The sequence below is a fragment of the Frieseomelitta varia genome, unplaced genomic scaffold (genome assembly GCF_011392965.1).
Source record: "Frieseomelitta varia isolate USP_RPSP 00005682 unplaced genomic scaffold, Fvar_1.2 scaffold_796, whole genome shotgun sequence".
Lineage (NCBI taxonomy): Eukaryota > Metazoa > Arthropoda > Insecta > Hymenoptera > Apidae > Frieseomelitta > Frieseomelitta varia.
In genome coordinates this window covers 243-19249 of record NW_025110585.1, presented here as the reverse complement: position 1 = coordinate 19249, position 19007 = coordinate 243, and the positions used below count along the sequence as shown (strand labels likewise).

At 30.1% G+C, this 19007-nt stretch overlaps 1 pseudogene; it reads right to left on the bottom strand.

Moving 5' to 3' along the window:
* Positions 1-4428: 4428 nt before the first annotated feature.
* On the bottom strand, positions 4429-12220 carry LOC122536072 (annotated as a pseudogene).
* Between the last annotated feature and the right edge of the window lie 6787 nt (positions 12221-19007).

Genomic DNA, 19007 nt, shown 5'->3' with positions numbered 1-19007 from the left:
TGATGGAGGAAAGGGTGAAGGTGGTAATGCGGGTTTCGTCACGGAGTCGCTGCCTAGACTCCGTGGTCATCATCCATCCTAGCGATGTTCCGCACTCTGTTTTGCTTAACGTCGAAGATCGATGGACTTCGACGCTAGACGCACAGCCACTTGCGACTTGTACGAGTCGGTGTTCGAAACTTGTACTTGTGGAACTGTAGACCGCTACAATGGACAATATCTTTGGACTTACAAGTACTTTTATACATAATTAATAATATATTTTAATATATTCTACTACATTTACTATAGTTCAAAAATATAAATATGTAATAGATACTATTTATTAAAACGTACTAGAATAATTTCTTAATTACTTAAGAGAACCCAATTGGTGACAAACTTTACCCAAAAGATCACTAGCGTGAAAATGCATCTTTTATTTATTTCGATATAGCAACTGAATTAGTAATATTGTAATATAAGCAGTGCTTTGTCAGTCTTTGTGTACAGTACAGTAACTTTTTTGTTAATGGTTCAACTCGTTTAAGTTTAGAATTGGTTTCTCTCAACTAACAAGATTATGACGATTACTATGTTTTATTGCTAATTCTTTACTGACAGAAAGTAAATCATTATTCAAGCATTTATAAAAATCAGGAAACATTTTTAAATCAATTTAATGTTTCAAGTATCTTTATGCTATTGGCAAAGGTACTGCAAGAGCGATGCAAGAATCAAAAAAAGTAAAAGACTGGATCTAGTAGCTGTTGGTTACGTGGTCGACATGATAATATGCGCCTCATGGCATGTCACCCTATATCGAAACAATGAAGTTAAAGTGTATAATTCTACGAGTAATGTACATTCTGTCAGGTAATATTAATATAGATTCTTATCAATTGATAAAAGTAGACTCGAAGCTAAAGTTTATATAATAATGTAAAAAATTGCATATGTTGGGATTTTGCTCAGATTCTGGTATATACGACACATAACAAATTCGGAAATAATTCTACAAACAAAAATAAGTCAAGAAAGAGAAAATGAAATTTTCCAATATGACGCCTCATTTTCGAGAAAACCTAATATGAATATTCATTCAATACATACGCACTTAAAGGAAGAATTAAATCAGGAAGAATTAAATCAGGATTTCATATAGTTGGATAAAATGCGTAGTCTCGTTTAATTAAATCGTTGAAAAATTTTCCGCTCACGTTCTGAATAGAATCTGGCTCTGCAAATTGATAAAACGTGAACCGACGTTTACGTGTTTGAATTTTTCAATTCTTAGATTATCTACGTTTTTGAATTGAAGATGATTCTTATTAATCTTATAGTACACTGTCTTTTAGTATGGCTCCACAAACATCTATATGAATAAGTTCTGTCAACTCAACGCTAGTACCGTTACGTTGGTTTAATAAATTTGTCACCTTTCAAAATTGGTTTCCTTGAAATAATGAGATATGAAAAGATTTCATTCGTTTCTTTTGACTTATTCTTGCATGTAGACTCACTCCTCCTAACTGGTTGTACCATAATTTAGGAAACACATTTAAGATTCACATTTTTTCTGGATACTAGTTTATATTATTGATTTATTTCAGTAAGCGTATTTACACTATTTTACGATGTATTCATACACTTTTTTAAGTCAGATCTATAACAAAATAAGTTGTTACACGAAATATTTTGAATTATACTCATATTAACGTTCTTAATAGCTCGACTTAAAAAAGTAGAAACATATCTGAAATATGATATATATAATATTTCTGGAGATATTCTAAACAATATTTTTTATTTAAGTCTACAAGTGTAAATGTTTCATTTTTCAAGATGGAATCAAATAAGAGATATTGTCGTGCAGTATAGCAGAGAAACGCACGATGAACAACGTAATGTGGTATCCCTTCTGTATATTACTTAATCAATGCTTAATCAGTATGCTTACAATGTTTCGGATATATTTATGTATGTTTTGCCTGCGTTCTTCATGAACATCTTTCTGAAACTTTTCGGTAGAGAACTAATGTGAGTACGTTTTTTAAAAATCTATGTCGCATCGTAGTCGTAATCACGACAATTGCAGTTAGCAACAACTCGAAAATGACAATATGTATAATATAATATTTTATATTTTTTATTAGTTTGGTTTCTTCAAAGTCCTAAGTAGCCAAGGACTTTCTGATTTCCATGATTGCTCTTTCAATTTACATCCTTACGAAGAATGTTATGTTTAGAGCGGTGTAAGATTAATTGACTGCCTATAACTGTAATAAATTATTCATCATATTAAAAAACTGGAGCTTCATGACAAAATGTAAGTGTGTTATATGTGAGATTTTTATGCATGGCTAAGACGATATGGTATTTGTTTTATGACTGCAGAAGAATTCTTCATTAATATTTGTGATGCGGAAGGGCTTTCTTCAGCTAGATTACACGACAATAATTTATTGCTCTTTTTAACAAATTATTTATATATAAACTACTGTACTCAATTGTTGTGCTTTGTGGGATGATTGCTTGTCTGACCATTTTTTATTCCTACAAATTATTGGGCCAATTGGTCTGTACAGTGAACTGAGGGATAATCATTTCTCGCATAGGTCAATTCATTAATATAATTTCTATAGCGTGTCATAACTACGACGCACCGTACATTGCTACATACTATCATGGTTAACTACTATGGTACGAAAACTTTCTGCTTTATTCATTAATCATACATATGTTCATTGTGTTAAATTCATATTTTATAATAATTTGGTACATCATGATGAAATTAATCGGTGGTCTAGATAAGTATAAAGAAATTAATACAAATTTAATTCTTATTGATATTTATAAAATATTATCTGAAGTATACTTTCATTGTTGTGCTGTTTAAGTAAATTTATTAAGAACGCTAGAGATTTCGATTGCTTCAGTGATACTAAATAATTTTCATGTCGTGTTAGGAGAGGATATGTTTGAGCTTCCTAATATATTTAAAATGGAATTTAGGTAGTATACTATAACTCGATAGATTGCATTTGTTTAGAAATTTTGTAATGTATGTGTGAAACTGAAATGATTTCCTTATGATTTTAATATAATCCGATATGTTAAATTCAGTGCGTCCAAGATACAGTTTAAACTATCATGGAATATGTTATGTGGAGAGAGTCACACATTTAGTTTTTGTATTCAAGCATTTTAAACAAGATTTAATTGTCCATTTCAGCGGAGTCTATTTAGTATAGTGAAGAAAGTTTTTCCTTACATTTTCGTTTATTCTTCTGAATAGGATAGTTACAAGTAAATTTTATTGAAGATATAATTTCATTTACTTCGGCTAACTGTAGGAATGAAAAAGTAAGATAATGCATTATTTTTTCTTATTTTTATGCGTTTTGTTTTAAGTTAGCTTTCTACAAATGTAAGAATTTTTTCGAAGAAAAAACTCCTTTTTCTGAAATTTTCTATCGTAATTGGTCGTTATACATGTCATAGCCTTTTTCAATCATTTTCATTCATGTCAGATTTGTATGTTGTTTATTAATTAGTCTATCACAATGATTCCACATTTATTCGCTGGTTCATAATATTGTAGAACATATTGGATCCTAAACCACTTTGATGAGAAAGTATTATGTTAACAGATTTAAGTATTTAACAAAGTCTGTAGTTTATAATTTTCGTCCATGTTTATGTTGTCGTTTTTAAATAGCCATAGACAAGATATTTGATAGAAAAAACATAAGAATTATAAAAATTTCGTAAAATCCAAGTCTAGCTCAAACTTTAATTAAGGACTAGAAATTTTAAGAATTCCGGATTGTCTCATTTCAGCCGCTTTAACGGAATCTGAACCAAATATAATCTATAAAATTTGACGTTGAAAATATTTTTGTGTATGTCTGTATCCTATTAATTGGGCTTGGTAGCGCTCAAAAATCTAGTGGCCAGAAATTGGGCGGTCAAAAATTTAATTCAAACTCTGCTTTCATACATGATCAGTTCATTTTAAAGAGCGATATAAGTAGTAGTTTGTAAATGAATCCTCGATGAGACATCACTACCATGATTTTGAAGTAATTCTTAATATTGCCTGTAGAACTCAGTAAAGAGAATGCAACATATTTCAAGATCATTGAAATTGGCGAAGAAATTTTTCATTTTTCTTATAAATATCGTATTTTCGACAATTGACTTTTGTACTTATGATTTGATACATGTGTACTTTAGCTGACAAAGATTAGCTGTGACCTCGCCATCTAAAACAACTTAATTTATCACAAGTCACAAAGATTCTACATTGGATTTTTTCATTAACAATAATAGGGGGTTGAAGTATTTTATGCAGATCCTCTGGATCCTCGCTAAATATTAACTCGTGATATAGGAGGTCATTTCGTGTCTTGGAAATCAACTCAGTTTAATTTTGTTTATCAGAAACTATTCAATGGAATTGTGTGGCATGTTTGGAGATACGTTGGGTAAAATAATTTTTTGCGATGGTTCTTGTTCTCCATCATTGGTATTGATAGTTATATTTTCTAAATTGAAAGCTGTATCCATATTGATTAAGATTTATAGAAAGTTGTAATTGTGAAATTGTAATTTGTGATTCGTGAAATGAATTAATTCGTAGTAGAATTAGTTACTTGAGATTTTATTCGCATAACTTTCATTATCCAATCATTATCATTTCATCTTTTTTTTACAGGACATTGTCTACACACACACACACACGCACGCACGCACGCACGCACGCACGCACGCACGCACGCACGCACGCACACACACACACGCACGCACACACACACACACAGTTTTTGTCTCAGTCCTGTTGAAAGTCAAAATTGTAATTTATATAGTGTACTAATAATAAAATATCATTTTTCTCTGATGGATGTAGAAATCGTTTACCTATTGTACAGAATGAGTGATCTGAAAATTGCTTGAAACTTAGATAAAAACTGTTTTATATTTGTTACTTTCGATATACATGGTAAATAAACATCTTCAAGCAGTACGAACATTCCTACGCGATTGGAATATTATCTATTAAACACTTCTCGTAATTACTAGTAATATAAATCTCTGTCTTTATATGTAGTAATGATATTTGAAAATGGCTTTTCAGGATAATGAAAATTAGTATGTTCTTCAGTCAAGTGATTAGAGCTGTAAAGTTTTTTGGCCAGCAAATGAACTTTCCACCAGGGCAATGAAATAAAATGAAATTATTGAAAGACAGTGATATCGTTAAATTGGATCTATGGGATAAGAATTGGAAGAAATACTTGATAATTTATATGAAAGGAAAAATTTATACTAAGAGAGGAAAAATCCAAATCTATAGGTGCAGCTCAAAAACGATTATTATTATATACGTCGAAAATGTATTCGTATAGAAAAAAGTATAGTAATTACTTGGATTGCGTTTTACTTAGATTACTTTGATTTCGGTGATATTCAAATATTCTGTAAAATTCAACATTTTGAACAAATTTTGTTGAATCCTTACAATTAGATTACCCCACCGATTTTTTGATCGATTTGATAAATTTTAAGTATGTTAAGAATGTTGACAATTTGGACAATTTCTTCAATTTACATGAGAAGAATTTACTTTATGATTATATTGAAGTATAATTTATTTATTATTATCGATAGGTATTTGGAAATAAATCTCTCTCGAAAAGAGTCTAATAATAGATGTAATCTAGGGAAATAGAGAGGGGTAATAGGGAATAATACATATAATATAGGGAAAAATTATTATTCTCAAGACCACCAATTCTGGATCGACATGACTGTCAAGGAATGGATGGAAGGCGAATTGGACACTAAAATCTTAATTTTTGTTTTATTCGTTTGCAAGATATTAATAAAGAATTTGCAGTATAATATATAAATTCTCCTTATAAGGATTACTATTAATTGATTTCATTTAAAAGATATTTTGCTGTACAAATTGTGGTCGCTGTGTCGTCCGAAATTTATCAAGCACTTAAAAACGCAATGGCAGTATTGATTGCAGATTAAGCTTCATTTCCCAATATCACTTTCTTTTTCTCTTGCATTATTCGATAAAGAAATAAAAATTGATGTTGTTAAAATTTTATATTTGAGGTTTTCTCCCCTACTCGTCCATCTCTCCAAAATTTCATGTCTATCGACAAGAGTATTCAAAAGTTATTCAGAATGTTGATACATACAATATATCAAAAAATCCCTAGTTTAAATAATTACAAAAATATAATACAAGTATTTCTGTGTAAATTCAACTAATGATTTTTTCGTTTGTTTCAGTTTGTACAGGATACACCAGACAGTTCTGGTGTCCAGTGTATTTGTTCTATTAGCAACCATGTTATATATTATAAACTGACTGTTCGATTATGTTTTGCTTAAATTAAAAACATAGTCAATATAACTCTATAAGTAGGCAGTGAATATGTGTTTACAGTATATTGAAATATGCAAGATATATGCAGGAAACGTGCGGTCTATATATAAGAAATAACAAGATTAGGAAGCTTTATTGAATAGGTTTACGAGCATGGCAAATCTTCCTATATCAAAGAGAGAGAGAGAGAGAGAGAGAGAGAGAGAAGGAGAGAGAGAAACATTCGTGTTTATGGAAGTAAAAAAAATAAATATTTTTTTACGAAATCACACAAGATTTAGATTTAGGTACTGAAAGAATTATCATTGCTCGAAGTATCTTCTGTTTCATTATACTGAAAACTTTGTGTTTACTATTACATATTTTTGACTGTTTGACAAATTCACATTTTGATCGTTTTACTGTAGATTAATTTCTAACTCTATCGTTTTAATGTCCAACTATAAAAAGACATGTAAAAAGAGTTTTGTAATTGTGTAATAAAGGACTTAAAAAAAAATTTGTATCTGTGAATCTTTAATAATTGCTATTGTATCTAAAGAGTGGAAAAAGAAATAAATTTTGATCTCAAGACAATAACACTCATAAAGCACTTTCTCTACTACTAAATCCTCTATACTGATATTATGAACATTTATGGATTTAAATACACCCAAAATAGCATGCCCATTATCATTACTATCACCACTACCACCACCACTCCCACTAGCATTATCGCTATCGGAATAAGAATATCGCTATCAGTTTATTTATGCGTCTGCTACAAGTATATAAATGTGGCTTTTCATCGAGAAAAACCGAATAATTATTTGTCGTAGGATTTATTTAGGTAATTTCAAAAATTAATTGCTATCTCATAAGTTAGCATATATACATGCACCAAATATTACCACCTATAAATTAATTTTTACGCGCTAATAATATGAAAAAAGGATTACATATTTATTATATCTGTGTGCAGTTAATTAAATATTCACAGTAACAAGACATTTCGTTTTCATCTAATCTGTAAAATGAAAGCTTCTCGTTTAAAATTAAAAATAAAACAAAATTATGTAACAGTTGTAGAGAAACTACAATTATTTACTTTCTCTTCTATGTTTATCCTGCTTTTGGTTGAATTAGTTGAAATAATCAAATACGAAATAATTATTATAATAAAGTTAAAATATTCATTCATTTTAAAGCTGATGATCGAAAGGTTAAAATTTATTTAAGGCAGGAATTTATTTATAAAAGTTAGTAGTTTTATTTGTTTTTTGCATATATAGCTGATTCTATAAGTTACGTGTCAAATTTGTACTGTTTAATTCATTTGAAAGATCATCAATGAGATTCACATGATAAAATTGTATTATTATGTATATTATTGTATATTATTATATTATTATTGTATATTACGTCAACATGCAATATAACTGATACTTTTTGTTTTAGACAAAATAATTAATCCCGCTGCCGTCCTTCGGTCTATATAACCCAAATGAATATTGTACTTCAAATATTATTGAAATATACATAATTTTTAAACATTTGATTTTTCGATCAGATATAACTTTAGGATCTTTCGAAACTGAATATAATGAGAGGGACAGTAGTCAATAATTTACATGTTTGTTTCTGTTTGAATTTCTTTCTGTAATGGATTCTGCGTATTTTGTTCAATTTTGATTTTTTTTTTTTTTAGTTCATTTTGTACATTTGCAATTCTGCTTAAAAATATTAATGAATAAAATAAGATAGCTGAAATACATCGCAGAAAGTTTGAAGTTAAAAGTCACGTTGCTTTAAACTTGAGCAATTTGTACGTCATAGTATGCTGAAATGATAATAACCTTGTCAAAAAAAAAAAAAATATTTACTAGGAGTGGAGTTAGCGTTATTGCGATCCATTTTGATAAATAGAATTTTATTACTTTCGAAACATAATAAGAATATATGCAAGAATGTATAAAAATGTTTATTAAACTAAACCTAGATTTAGAGTTTCCTTTAAAAATGAATTTCTTTATCCCCATTTGGTAATTCGTGAGATACTTCTTCCAATCCATGTCTTGTAGGTCTAATTTCACAATGTTGCTGTGTTTTCACCTTTGTCACCATTTCAATAATGTTACATCTGTGGGAAATTTATAGATTCTCGTGTGTCAAAGTATTCAAGCGCTATAACTAGCTGGTTGCGGTATTTGTTAATTTTCATCATCCTAAAATGCTATTTTTTAATATAATTATTGCACATAAACCAGAGTTGCTCATTGGATATTGTAAAAAATATTGTTCTAACGGACAGTTGCTCGTTGTTCGATAAACAGTAGAACACTCACATCGGCTTCTTATTCCGAAGTATTAAAAAGATATCCATATTGAATACAGGCAAAACATGAAGAAATATATTCAGAACGTTATAAATGAATCTGTCAGTCAACCGTATGCAAAATGGATACCATAATGCATCGTTCAATGGTGTTTTTATGTAACATTCTATGTGGATATCTTTCAGCTGATCCTAATTTAGAAAACAAAACAGTTCATCAAATTATATTCAAAATGGAGAATGTTTTTATAATTATTGTATAATTATTGTATAATTTTAAATATGGTTCTATTTTTTTATATCGTGATATCGAGAATATAAGTGAATGTGAGCACAAAATACTTAGTGCAAGTACAACAATTGATATTGAAATTTCTGTAATTAATACAGACTCAACTTATTACAATAAATCAATGCAATAAACATATATTCGAAAAACATTTCGTTGCTCTCAATATCTAAATTTTAGTACCATGTATGTACTCCTTCGTACTTTTTAAATTGTATTTTTTAATTTTCATTCTATGCCTAAATAAACGAAATTTTTGGGACACTCTAATAGTGAAATTATATTAGTTGATACAATTCCTTAATAAATTTAAATACTAGGAGGTAGAGTAGGTAAATAAGAGGTATAGTAGATAAATTGAGAGTAAATTGAGGGTAGAGTAGGTATTCATACAGTTGCCTACTGTAGATTTAGTACCACGATGTACTAAAGGAGTAATATGCCCTGCTATCGTATCGATTACATCAATCAATATGTAATGTCCAATCTTCTGTCTTGTGTCGTTGTTAATAACTATCATTGCTCTTAAAGCAATGATTTTGCCTATTTGCAGAAGGACAACTGTAACGTTAAATTGATTTGTTTATTTATTTATTGAAGGAGTGAGAACTGTAGAAGTAACTCATGATTGTTTCACGTTCTTTTGGTTCCATCACATAACTCATGAAAAAATATATTCAGATATGTTGTCATATAACCTTCAAATGATCGTGAGATTATAAAATTTTTAAATTAATGTGAAAGTTTTGTTGAATGAAATTCCAGATTAGGACGATAACACAAATGACCTTGGGAATGTAAAGAAATACTATTATTATTTATTGCTGTACGAAATTCGTTTACTATTAATTATCTCAAGGATTTGTTCACTATTAATTCTTTTGGTATTGACATATGATTTGTACTGAGTTATTCAAAGCAGAAAAAGATTGAAATGATTTTATGGCGAAGCTCTGTAGTATCTAAGAGAAACTGTTCGAATTTATCAAGAAAGATTTCCAGGACGTACTTATTCATCGCGTTCTATATACGCAAATATCATTAAAACATTTTGGTTGTGATGACAGATAAAAATGTGTGAAACATGAAATTGTTACCCACAAAATGAATCAAAGAAACGTCATCGCCATGGTCCATGAAAATCCACATATTAGGTTGAGACAATTTGCACGTGAAACCAGTATTGGTGTTTCAAGCGTAATCTGGATACTTCATCTAAAAAGAAATTTCATTCTTTCCATTTATCTATTCATCAAGTTCTCGATAGAAGAAATTTCGAAAATCGTTTAAATTTCTGTCAGTGGGGCATATGTCAAAATGGAAATGAAGAAATTTTTTTCCACAAAAATATCACTTACCGATGAAGCTTTACAAAATCCTTTATAAAACAATCAATTATGACTAAAAAATTGGTCAGTTGAGAGTCCACGATAGTGAACAAACTGATCAACAGACTGATAGGCAGAGACTTTAAATGTTTAGTACGGAATTGTAATAGGATCTTACTTTGTCAAATACTTACTTGGACAAACTTACACTAAATTTTTGGAAGGCGAATTAGAAAGCTTATCAGAATTTCGTTCAATATAAGTTCCTTGATAAATTATAAATTTTTAAGTCAAAGGCAATTTGAAGGTGATACATCACAAACGTATCTGAATGTGTTATTCCATGGGCTAGCATGAAGAAAAAAAAACGGTTCTAAAATGTCAATGACCTTGAAAAAAAACAATAAAAAATTGTATTTCTGAAAACATTATTTTCCATCCGATTTAACCGTCCTTTTCATCAGTTTAAGCTGCGTCAGGAACGATTTCGTACCATCACTAACAAATATACATAACAGAGAAGATATTCAGGTAAAAGACCCAGTATATTGGGTTGCCCTGATTTTCGTGAAATACTCTGTATATTTTGATAATACATTGTAAATGTCGTTGAAGTATTGGTGGCTCTAATGAACCATGGTCGGGGCATTTTCCATCGAATCACAAGGCTTTTATAACAATCGCAATCAACATGCAAAACGCTTCAGTATTTTTTAAATCAAAGAGGTTAGGCTACTTATTAGCATGAGAAATCTATTGCCTACATTATTGTCTAACAATGTATCCCTATATACTCATACTTGTATTACAAGAAGAAATTTAAGATTAAAATTTTATTTTCTACAGAAAAAATTTCCTTAGTCATTTCTTTACTTAGATATGTCGATTATTCGCTGAATCGGATTAATGCTTGTGGTTACTCTGGTTAGTCGAGCGCTATCTGTATATTAATTTATAACTATTAATAACTATCTATGACACTACTGATCTTTTGTCACCAATTGGGTTCTCTCTTAAGAAGTTAAGAAATTATTTTTGTACGTTTTAATAAATAACTATTACATATTTATCACTTTTAACTATATTAAATGTATCAAAATATTAAAATATTAAAATATATTATTAATTATTTGTAAAAGTACTTGTGAGTCCAAAGATATTGTCCACCCAACCAGGACATGGTTCCTTTAGGGAAGCACCAATTGCACTTGGTTGTACTATCGCAACTGGGAAACTATCAGTATTGTTTGATATCACTTGTTCTGCCAGATTTTTGCTGAACGTATACGTGTTGGGATAAATTCTTAGAATTTCGTCTTCTAAAAGATCGATCGATTTTTAGTCTCCTGTTTCACGCATATTAATTCACTGAAGAAGGTTTGAAACTCGTGCTGCAAAATCATTAATGACAAGTGAAAGTACTTGATGCACAGTAATGGATAAATTGGAGAATAGTTTGTATATTCTTACATATGAACTTTTTCCTCGATCTCAAATATATTGGCATTACTGTAAGCTGTACTAATGTAAACCACGCTAATTACATGCTTCAGTTCCTTGCACAATTCCATAATACGGCAGTACCTTTTGTATTTACATTAACAGCTACATTCAAAGATTCGTTGAGTCTTACCGTGGCCGCGATATGGAATACTATGTTCACATTTTCTATCAATCTGGTTCTATCTGTTGGCGAAAGACCTAAATCTGACAGACTCACGTCTCCTTCTACGGAATGAATTTTGTTCACAACTGAGGGATGGATTGCTTTGACACCATCATAAATCTGAAGAAGAATAAATATAAGTTCAATTCCAAGAATTGTTCATTAATTTTTAAATTTTCGTATATCTTTATAAATTTCGTATCTCTTATCTACTGTATTACAAAAATTTATTCATTTTATTCGATTCATTTTCTTTTATTTACTCTTATTTAATTTATTTTCACTTATTTCTTTAGAAATGAACGAAATGATTTTATTCTTTTTTCTCCATTTTCGTAATATTCTTTTTTTATTTTAATACAAGTATTAAAATAAACAATAATCTGAAATCCGTAATACAAAACAATTGTATTTTAACACTGTTTTGTAAAAAAATCTGTTCTTTAGAGAGGAAGCGAGCAAAATAAATATCCGTCAACGTTAATCTACGATCATGTCAAAGAGATTAATTTTTGTTTTATTTCAATAAGCATCAATTCCATATTAACATAAAATTTTGTGAGAATGAAGCGAAGAGAGAGGATTCCAAGTACAGAACTGTAGCTCTGGCATTTAATAGTCACAAATTGTATATTTTCGGTGTAATGTATAGAATCCTATCCTGTATAATTAACCTAGATTGCTACCAACAATAAAAGTAACGAGTATGAATAATGTCATTCGTTGTCTAAGAGGACGACTACTACTGCCGTATTTTTGATATGAAGGAAGGATATCTGTTTCTTCGGAAGGAATAGTTTCCGAAATTGTGTCAATGTAACCTTTTTCCTTTCTTAGAAGTTGAATGTGGTATTGAAGTTTGATCATGAAATCCATGATCTTCACTTACTCGTTATTTCCAGTGTGTCCAGAGAATGAAGAAAAAAATAAGACGTGCTGTTACAGTAGCACATGATTTCATAACGCGTTTCCTCTGAGTTATGAAATCATGTTCTCTATGCCACTCCTTTGCACATTTATTATTGCGACTACCAATACCACTAGCAGTACTACCACTACTATTATTAATACTGCCAAGGTAAAATCAGCATGTTTAAGATACAACAATGCAAACAAAACCATTTTGATGAGATGAAACAAATCAAACCTAATTTGTCGCAAGATTTATTTAGACAAGTTTCGAAATTAATTCATACCCAATAAAATGCCATATATATTGTGGTATATAAACCTATTTTTGACTATGTTTAACGTATGGATTGCGTTGATGATAGTGTCATTGTTTCCATCTTCATCCTAGTTAGTTACTGCTTCATCGAGTGTATCGTTTTTTTCCATCTTTGGAAACAATCTGAATGGACGATAGCTTCTTCTGGTATGGCCTACTTGAATTTATTTCATTCAATTCATATCTGACTTTAACATGCAAATAGTCAGTTTGAAAACTAATGCGGCAGGTGTTAGACTGTTGCGAAAACACAACAGTTCAGTGTCGTGTTCGATGGTGTTAAGGGTGTCAAGTATTCTGGAATGAAGAACAAAGATGTAAATCCGAAGATATTTAGAAGCGAATTTAAAAATTAACAGAATAACTTAGGCTAAAAGATTATAATAAGAGCTTACTATAGTAAAAAAAGATGACAAAAAGTTCGATTTTAACTACTTGGAATTAATTCATGTCCATTTCGTACTTTTCTGAGTTTTGCTTGATTTTGACATGGCATATTTGAGATAGACAATTGGTGTATGAAATTTGATTTTCCAATCGACATCATCCGGTATGTTACAATTGTCTTCCAAGCTCGTAACACGATATTTGCTGTTGGACATGTCTGAACAGATAAGAGGAATTTGACTTTTTCAGAATGTCTATAATCTTCTAGATGTAGAGTGATTAAATTTATACCGTGGTTCCCAAATAGTCTCTCGAAAGTAGTAGTTAGAGTTTACATTTTTCCGGCTACTTCATGCGATATAAACTAAAATTCTAAATAGCATTTTAGATCTAAAATTTTTAAATTTCCAAGTTTCCACTACGTTCGTATTTTAAATTTTACCAATGAAGGCTGCTTGCAATTTCTTATGCATACGGAATAGGATGGAGCATTTGTTTTAACTGATTATGGTCACGAGAAAAATGAAAGATGTGCATATGATTCAAAGTCATGGAAGTATAAATGTGCTATGATGTATGTCACATGCTGTTATTTATAGTACTGTAGTATTATAGATATTTATACTATACTTCCATATGTGCAAGTTCAAATCAAGGACGTATGTGTGTATACTTCGATGTATAAGTTCTGTATGTATAAAAAGAAAATGCATCACAACTCTTATATTCTGATATTACCATGAAATAAAAATGACCTAGATCACGAATATAGATTGACGTCCAACTTTTTATCCTTGCATCTATATTCTATTCGGTGTAGAAGTAGAATACATCAGTCATTAATGACGTCAAAGAATATAAATTACAAATAATTATTTAACCTGGAATGAATAAAACAGCAAAAACGAATGTTTTCCATTACAGAATATTCTTGATACTAGACGACGTGTAAAAGAATAATCACTTTCTGTTACGTTATTTTGAAATACACACACGCACATATGTTCAAAGTTGGTTCACTTCAGAGCCACGATGTTGTACAAAATTCAATCAAGGAAGAAATATTGGTAATGTAGATTAAGTATGATATTGTTAATTTCTAGATTTAATAGTTTAATAAAATGTATCTGAAATGAAAAATACGTTTCGATATATAATAGAAGGCCATTATTTGAATATATAAAATAGACCTTCATTGAGAACTCGTTACTCGTCAAAGTCAAACAATTGTCATTACATGCTACTTTTGATGTCAACTTTCAACTCAAATCTTTCGTATTTCTCATACTTACCGAAATAATAACGTGCAGACTTAAAACAGACATACTTTGTATATTTTTGATCCATTATTGTTCTGGCAATCAATAATTGATAGTTATTTAATTCGTTACTTTTTAATATAAGAATAATACGAGAGTAACATACAGGATGTATCATTTTTTCTCGAAATGGAAATATCTCTTAAAATGGAAAAAAATTAGGATTTTAACAAAATTTTTTTACAAAATTTTTTAACACAGAGGGCGTATTACGCGATGTTGGTAATACTTTTCTGAAGATTTCAATTTGATCTTCCTAATGATATTACATAATTTCGAATTCACTGATTTATCTGATTATTCTCAATAAAAGAGTACCGATTTATCTGTCAAAAATACATCGACTTTCGAAATATTTTCTTTTCAATTTTGTGGACCTTATCAAGGATAGGGAAAAATATATGCGTAATGCTATGTTAATGGTTCCTTTATCTTTTACGCGATAAACTTATATATATGTGTGCTTTATATAAGCAAATATACATATAAGTGTTAGTGTAAGAATATAGAATGTTCTTGTGCTCTGAACCATGGCCTAGTTTATATTTCTGTTGGACATTTTTCAAATGTTTTCTAGATCAGTGCTCAGAAGCATCGCTTAGGTTAAGAGGATCGCCTATTTGTCATTTTTTTGTCCTCTAGAGATGGTTGGCATTGATCGTTTTATCGATGATTTATTGCACCAGTTTTAGATGAGATACAATACAGTAATTAAATGGGTCATTCTTTGAATCCGATTGATTAATGCTTGTTCTAACAAAACTAGCTCGCGGGCAGTCACGCAGCAGAATCGTTGCAATTTTTACCGAGCAAACGTTAAATCTTCAATGAATCTTTACAATTTCCGCGACGGAAAGAAACGTTACAATTTTTTTTTAATAAAAAAAAATCCATAGAATTTCAACGAGTAAATAATACGTAAAATAATACGTAAAAAATTTGCACGAAGTAATATAGTCTTATTTACAAGTAAAATTCATCACTCGGTTAGACAAGACAGTTCGCTGTTCATTATTGCGGAGTTAAATTCATCTTTGAATACTCAGACGCCACACTGGATGACCTGTCCAGCCACGTTTAAGCTGCAACAAAAAGAACGAAATAACTCGTAGTTAGTTAAACGCCAAACCCACGTGATTATGAACAAAAAATTTATTTTGTGTTACGTGTTGCTAATGATACGAGTTTTCTCTTTAGGACACCATTTGCCTCAAAATGAAATTTCTGATTTATTTTTTAACAATCATAATTTAGCTTCTGTAAGTAAATTTTTTTGGTAATTATATCATCACTTTCTCACTATCCTTAAGCAGAGTTTATAATTTTTTAAACAGCACTTGTAAGAAACATTATTTACAGGTATTGAAACTATTATTATTTACAGGTATTGAAACTATTATTATTTACAGGTATTGAAACTATTATTGTAAAAATCATTCATGATATAGTAATTTTCTTAAAATTTTGACATTTTAATTAATTTAATTAGTTTTATATATTTCTGTATTTTTATTTTTATTACCACAACATATGTGTGCATATGCGAATATATGTATATATGCATACATATGATGGCGTTGACCCATTGTACAAAATTGAAGGGATTATGAATCAATATATGTATAAAAACATTTTAAAAGAACATTTGCCAAATTGTATGTAAAATATTCCCTTCGCTGTAGAAGAAAACGTTTTTCAACATGATCCGGACCCGAAATATACAGCGAAAAGCGTAACTAATTAGCTGACTACTCAGGCATTTCTTTCTTAGATTGTCCTGCACGAAGATCCAACTTAAACCCAATTGAGAATTTATGGAGTATATTGAAAAAAAATTCTAGACGCATACAAATCTCCTCCTAGCTCAGTACTGGAACTACATGCTCGTGTTATAGAACAGTGGAATCAAATGCCACCTGATTTCTCCACAAGACTGTTTGAAAGTGTGCCAAGATGTATTAGAGCTATTATCTAAGCAAATGGCTTATGGACAAAATATTAAGGTATGATAAAGCTTGTAAATCTGACTATGAAAAAGTTCTGGTGCCAAATTGATTCTAGGTTTTTTAATTTTTTCTACCAGGAAGAAACCTAATCTTAAAAGTTAAAAAATAGCTTCAGTTTCCTAAAACTACAAAAAATAGATAGTCAAGTTTATTTTCATGTTTTTATACTTTATTTAACAATAAAAAATATTTTTCTTAAAAATTTTTGTTATTGACTCAATTTTGCACCCCACTGTATATATGTTGCGTGCCTATTAATATAATTCCCAGTTGAAGTGAATGCGAAATAAATGCAAGCATTTTTTAGACAGAGGTTGCGCAAAAGGCGAGATACGTAGCGGAAACTTACAAAGTTGTCACACAAGATGAATGTACTTTGCAACTGGATAAAATCGCAGGATCGAAGAAAAGTCTATTAATAAAACACCTGTATCACTTCTAGATTGCTCGATTACGCGGCTGGTTCCGAAGGTTAGACATTGCCTAATAAATCACTTTTCATTTCTTAAAAAGTGTTCGACAGAAGAAAGTTTAAAATACGTATTTGTCTCTGCATAATAGTAGTTTTGAAAATTAATTGTCAATTAGACATTTTCTTATCAATTTTTTATTTTGGAATATATGTTATATCTATTTACTGCTCTTGTTAAATATAATCCTATTTTATTAAATTTTTCCGCTATTTCCATTTTCAAATTGATTTCGATAAAAAAAAAAAAAAACGATAGAATAATTGATCAATTATTTTTCTCAAATTTTATATTAAATATTATAGCCTATATATTATAGCCTATATAGGGATACGACTTATGGGTAATATGTGTGGCAACAGATATTCGCGGAAGCACTTGAATTTGACCATTTCAGACCCAGAATTTTGGATGTTCAGGTACAGTTGGAATAACTATTCATCAAGATTTATCCCCAAAGATCAATTCATTTTATTTTGACAGTAATTGATCCGTTTTATAGTTGGCATGAGATCGGAATATACAATCTCCGAAAGATGATTGATCGCATTACCTATCAAACAAAGCAGGAGAGGATCTTTATGGTAGCCAGGGTGATATTGTGTTTGTGGCTACTAACGACAAGAGTATCGAGAGAAAGTAATCACTCTTTCTGCTTTAGCCCCACTAGTCTACGCATTTACAACAGAAAGTTCTCCCTTATGGCACATGTTGTGCCTTGCAGCTGGTATACAGTACAGCGTACGCTTGAAAAGTAAATTTTAATTATTAAAGTTATTAATTACGAAAATTTCCATTTTCATGACATTAATTAATTTTCATATTAATTTCCAAAATAGCTAATTAAATAAAACTACTAATTTTAACATCAGGCGAAACAACAATAAATATTATTTTTGCATTTTTTGATCATTATACTTGATGTTAATTTACTGGGGATATATCAATTATTATTATCAATTATTAAGCCACTCGGTATACTTCTACGCTTGTACAAATGTAATATGTGCTGAACAATCATTTCTACTGCCAGTGTGTGAAGGCATCTTTAACTTATTATTTTAATTCCGACGGAAATCTTATTAAGGTAATCGGACGCAAATAATAGTGCATTATTAACTAATAGTTACAGATTTTAATTTTCAGCTAGACTTGATTTAAATTGATAGAATACGTTGCAATATAATCCATGTGTCGCAATATAATCCTGCTGGTGCGTCTGTTAGACAATTGGCACATTGTGGACAGTTGTTTAAATCAGGTTAATATTCAATAATCAAACATGCAGGTAAATAGAAATTAATCTCACGATGCGTTCTCTTTTTTCACAGCAAGTTTCGAAAATTTGAATGTGGCCTTGGTAACATAGAAAAGTATGACGAGGCATATTCTCCAGATTATAATCTCGGCAATGTTTCGTTACCAGTGTATTTGTATTATGGCACCAATGATGTAGTTGTCGATGCTCAGAGTTTGTATAGCGTTGATTGTGAATCTTCAATTGATCTCTAATTTTTCAATCTTTTCTCCCCTGTCAATGGTCTTATAAGGCGTTCAGAAGTTATACGAAACACTATCCAATGGTTAAAAATCATTGATACAATCTGATAAT